Consider the following 6,113-nt stretch of genomic DNA (forward strand, 5'->3'; position numbering starts at 1 on the left):
AGGCAGTATCACTACAGAAGTAGATTGCCCAACCTTCCTTCTGAGGAGTGGCTGGCGGGTTTGACTGGTTAGGAGTCAAGTGCCTTAGGCACTGGGCAAGACTATGCAAATGAGGTGCTTGTCGCCCACCAAGGAGATTGGATAGCTTGCTAATAATACAAATAAGATGCACGTCATGCTTATGGGGGTGAGATCACACAAATAAGGTATATGGAACCCTAATGAGGGATTGGTCAGTTTTGCCATCCCTCTAGGTTTAAAATGAGCCAGCCCAGAGGCAGATGGTGGGTACCACTACCACTAGGAAGAAGAGATGGGAGCAGAGTATGTCCTTTGGACCTGAGGGCCCTATACTGAGAATCTTCTAGACCCAGGAAACAGAGATATGTAATACTAGAAATGCAGAGAGATGGCAAGAAGCAGAGGCAGAAAAATGGCAGCAGCAGAGGCAGCAGAACCAGAAGACCAGCAGGAGAAGGTGTGATGGGCTTTATGACCCACAGAGTGAAAGAGCTGAATGCCTTCGGGTAGGAGGCTTGCTGCTGGAATAGAGTGCCTCTAGGCACTTACTGATGGAGCCTAAAGAACAGGAAGAGGCCACATAGCCCAAGAGACCCAAGGGGCTGAGGGGCTGAGGGCCAAGAGACTAAAGGCCAGGGAGGGGCCTGCTTAGGGACATAGCTGAGAAGAGACAATCCTGACCAAATGACTGTATCCTGAGTCTTTCCTGATTCTGAATTGTAACCTGTTACTTCCATAGTAAACCCCACATAGTCATAAGTATTGTCTGTGAGTTCTGTGTAGCCATTGCAACAAATTATCAAAGCCAGCAGAGTGCCATGGGAAAGACATCTGGTGTCAGAATTTGTAAAAAGGTTAGAAAGAGGAGGTATATCTAACTTCCGTTCCTTAGGAATCAACATTTGCCTGATGCTGATGGTGATTCTATTTCCCCCTTGTGAAGTTAGAGGAGGTCAGATGCCTCAATCATGCCATTTTCACAAGGAGATATTGAGTTAATGTTAGTGGTGGTGAAATAATTCAGAAAAAGGTAGTGATATTGGTTGCACAATATGAATGTCACTGAATTATGCATGTAGAAATCGAATTGGTGAATGTTCAGGTGTGTATATTTTCACTACAATAATAAAAAGGGAGAACAGGCACACAGAGAGGCATTCAGGGGAAAGATGCCATGTGAGGGTGCCTCTATAAGCAACAAAGCAACACCAAGAATTGCTGGCAGAAACCAGAAGCAAGGAAAGAGGCAGGGAACACTTCCTCTCTCAGAACTCTCAGAAGGAATCAACATGGACAATAACCTGGTTTGGACTTCTAGCCTCCAGAACTGTGAGATAATAAATTTCTGTTCTTTGTGATATTTTGTTATGGCAACCCTAGGAAGTTGAAACACTGCCTTAATCCTGAGGTATGCAATAATTCTGCATCTACCTTCCTCACTGATGGTGCAGTTTGAGCTGGGGGAGCCCATAGATTGAAGGCATCTGGGGCCAAGGGCACACACTTGCTGTTAGAGAAACACAGAGACAAGCTCACCTGACCACAGCTGTTATACTCCAATTAGCCTGAGGAACAATCATAGATGTTATTTGCATTTCCTCAGCAGAGGACACAGGGGGCCAGAATGAGTGCCAACAATGGGTGACTGAACACTGAATGCCTCATATGCCCCATGTATATTTTGTTTCTCATGGATATTTAGTGCCTTGGATACCTTAAATATATTTAGTACTGGACTTCTGGCAAGAAGGCAGAATAGGCAGACAAGCTACAGAGACCCTCTACAACAACAACAAAAAAGAAACCCATTGAAACAGAGAAGATAATCCTGGACCCTTGAGTTTTGAAGAGAAGCATAAATAAATGGATTAAATACTAACTAGTAGAAGAACCTCAATGAAAACAGTGATAAGGAGACAAACAGAGCTGTGGACTGATGGCAAGGCCATTTTGATTATTTGCAAGTGATGTTCCAATCTGGGCAGCAAACTAAGAATTGGCTCTGCTGCTGAGAACTGGATGGGCAACTACACTGGTGACTGATGACAAGAAAAGTGTGATATTCTCCTTGTTCCCCTTGTATCTCACAGGCACCCTGCCACCAGCTGCCTTCTGGGCAGGCAGGAACTGGTCCTAGCTCTATGCACTGTGTCCCAAGCCACCTTCTGGGCCAGTAGGAATTTTTTCTGAGACCAGGTAACCTACACCCAGCTGGCTTTTCAGATGACAGCTCCCAGTAACTTTTAAGAAAGCAGGAATGTTGTCTGGGACTAGAAGCTCTGCCCACAGCTGCTTTTTGAGTCAGCCAAAACTCCTTCTGGAACCAAGTACCTTGCTCCCAATCACATTTTGGACTACCAGGAACTTTTTATGGGTCCAGGAGCCCTGTCTCCAGACACCTTCTGGACCAACAGGAACTCATCTGAGATTAGGTGCCCTGCCCCCAGTTGCCTTCTGGGTACATAAGAACTAGCTCTAGATCAGCTGCACTGCTCCCAGTTGCATTTTGGGCTGGCAAGAATTTTTTCTGGGACCAGGAACCCCACATCAAGCCCACTATTGGATGGCAGGAATTTTTTCTGGGAGTCGGAGCTCTATGCCCAGCTTCCTTTTGGTACAGCAAGAACTTTTTCTGAGACCAGAAACTCTGTCTCCAGCTACATTTTGAGCAGGTGGAATTCCTTATGGAACCAGATGCCTCATTCCCACTGCCATTTGAGCCAGCAGGAGCTCTTTCCAGGTCCAGGTTCCCTGCCCCTAGACATCTGAGTGAGTAGGAACTCATCTGAGATCAGGCATTCTGTCCCGAGTTCCCTTCTGGAAAGGCAGGAAGTAGTACCAGGACCAGGTACCCTGCACCCCATTGCTTGCTTGACCAGCAGAAACATAGCCTGGGTGCTCTGCTCCCACCCCCAGTTTTTGTTTGTTTTTAAATTATTCTTTTTATTCTTCCTCCTTTCTTTCTTTTTACTTTTTTCTCTTTCCTTCTCCAGTTCTTGTCCCCCCTCCCTTTTTTTTTCCTGGTTTCCTTCTTTTCTCTTTCTTTTCTTCTTTTTGTTCTTCACATCACTTGCTTTTCTTTTTGCATTTTCTCATTTTCCTTTAATATTCTTTTTCTCTTGCTCTCTTCTCTTATTTTTCCCTCCACAGATATTGTTTTTTTTTCTTTTACTCTTTGTCCCTCCTTTCTTTGTTTTATATTTCTTTCCTTTTGTTTTTTACTTTTGTGGTTGTTGCTATTTGTTTATGCCCTTTGTGTTTTTTGTTCTCTTCTTTTTATTTTTTTTCCAGTGGTGGTTTTTTTTTTGTTTGTTTGTTTGTCCAACAGGGTGGGAGACAGGAACCATACCCATAAGACCCAACCACATTCACACTTCTTGCAGCCCCACCTACTGGGCAAGGGCCAGTACCTGTTTCTACGCCAACTGTTCAGTGGTAAATGGTGGCCAATACCAGCCCAACTCACCCTCAACTATTCTACATAACAGCTAACAGAGATCTGTGCACACATTCTCATTCTCTATCACACTCACCAGGAGAGGGGTGATGAGGAAACTCAGCCTACATGACCCTAAGACCAGACAAACTAGATGGTTACCACTGTCAGCCATTTGGAAAGGGATCAAAATAGGAGATCCTGGATTGAGAAGGATAGGAGAAAAATGTGGAACAAAACTCAAAATCATAAAAAAGACTAGGCTTTCTGGTCTGATAGAGACTGGTAAAATCTCTGAGACTATGGCCCCTAGTCATCCTTCAGGCCTAGAACTGAACTCATTCCTGTGATTTCCAGCCAAACAATAGACAGGTCTAGGAGGTGAACAATGACACCAGATAGGTACACTCTTAGAACAATCAACCATGGGAGATCAGAAGGGCATCATTTGCATAGGGAGATAACTCAGAGGGCAGGAATGCACAGGAAAGAGGGACCCAGGGAAAAGGTAACCACAGGGAGGTAGTGGGAAGAGGGCTGTTACATTGTGAGGATTGTAATCAATGTCATGAAACACAATATGTATGAGTTGTTGAATGGAAAATGAATTTGCTCTTTAAACTTTCAGCCAAATCACAATTTTAAAAAAATTTATACACACACACACACACATATATATCAACGCACCACAGCATACTTCCACTGAGTCAGATCTGACTCATAGCAACCCTTCCTTGGGTTTCTAAGGCAGTATCACTATGGAAGTAGATTGTCCAACCTTCCTTCCAAGGAGTGGCTGGTAGGTTTGAACCACCAGCCTTCTGGTTAGCAGTCAAATGCCTTAGGCACTACACCACCAGAGCTCCTCCTGAGTATTTGGTGCCTCTTGTGTATTTAGCACCTCATGAATATTAGGAATCTCTTGGTCCTTCCATCTCTTTCTATCGATGTTCATTCACACATATGCTCTGCCTTATCTATCTGTCTCCTAGGTTACACATCACTTATCTATGTCCAACAAATCTGACAAGTGTCATCCATCCTTTTTGTTTTCTTGTCTTGTATAGTAGACTTGAATATTCTCATACAGCACAGCAAATACATGTCAGTTGTTGCAAAAACTAAGTTGACTGTCTTGGTTAGACAGTCACACATCTATGAGGGTTTGCAATACACAGCATACTGCTGTATTCTGTTAGTCACATTCTGGGCATATCTCCTGTAATCTACACAACAGCCCAACAAGGTAGGTCTTCTTGTCCTTAGTTTCCTTATAAGAACAGTGAAACACAGAGGGGCTTAGAAACTTACCAGAGGGCACACAGCTGGTTAGAAGCAAAAGTCAGAATTTGAACTTAGCTCTGTCTATTTCGCATCGTTTCCATTATCTCATTCTCTGTGGTTTTGTCTCCACTGGGAGGTTGGTGGTGTTCTGCATGCTACCACTTCTACCCTGGTCCAAGCTGCAGTCACTATTTACCTGGACTACTGGAGTACCCAACTCTGCCTTCCTGCCCACTAGTCTACATGTGTTTTCCAGAGAGACCATTTAACAACACAAATCTGATTGCATCAAATCCCCCACTTAAACCCTCTAATGGCTTCCCATAGGTCCCAGAATAAAGCTCTGACTCCTCACCATGACCTACTTACTACAAGGCCAACATGGGTAGAACCTCTGCTGGCCACCCCAGCCTCTCTCTCACCACTACCCATCTCACCACAGCCTGATCTTTTACAACTTTCAAATATGACATGTTTCTTCCCATCTCAGGACATTTGTACATGCTGTTCCCTTGCTCTGCAATGCTTTTCCCTTCTTTCTTCACCTAGTTAACACCCATTAATTCTTCAGATCTCAGCTTGCATGGGCTTTCCTCTACAAAACTCTCCTGACCCCTCTAGTCCAGGTCAGATTCCTAGTTTACAAGTTCCTTCCCTGCATAGCTCTGGTGTCAGCATATACCTATATTGACATTGGTGTATTATTTACTAGCATCTTCACTGACCTGTAAATGCCCTGAGATCAAGGACCCTGGGCTTTTTCTCCCCACTGTATGTATCTTTGGCCCCTTCTCTGTAGGTATGTGTTGTTGTTAAACTAGATTCTTTTACTGAGGAGGTTGCCAGAGCCTCTGCACTAGGGACATCCTCAGCTAGTTCCTTCCTCAAAGGCTTGCCTTGCCTGGACTCAAAATTGATGACCACTTGTATAGTGTGACCGCAGAAGTACCCTTCTTCCTGTTACTCTGCTGGAAAATTCCACCATGAGAAAAGCATGCTTTTGGAATAGAGTCTTCTGTGAAAATACAAATATCCCTGGGAAGACTTCACATAACATCATAGTTTAGTTAGAATCAGATTCCAATCACAATTGTTGAGCACCTACCATGTGCCAGGCACCGTGCTAGGCACTTATCCCCCATATGGCATATTAGTTATCTATTGCTGCATAGCAAACGATCCCAAAACTTAGAGGCTTAAAACAAAACAATACACATTTTGAGTTCCAGCAAGATTGCAGACTAGGCAGAAAGACTGCACAGACCCTCTTCAACAGTGAAAAGGGAAACCAATTAACACAGACACAGAAGATAATCCTGGACCCCTGAACCTTGAAGGGAAGGATATAGAAGTGGACTAAACCCCAACTAGC

This window comes from Orycteropus afer, unplaced genomic scaffold, assembly GCF_000298275.1.
Source record: "Orycteropus afer afer isolate SDZICR_OR568_19922 unplaced genomic scaffold, OryAfe1.0 scaffold00341, whole genome shotgun sequence".
NCBI lineage: Eukaryota > Metazoa > Chordata > Mammalia > Tubulidentata > Orycteropodidae > Orycteropus > Orycteropus afer.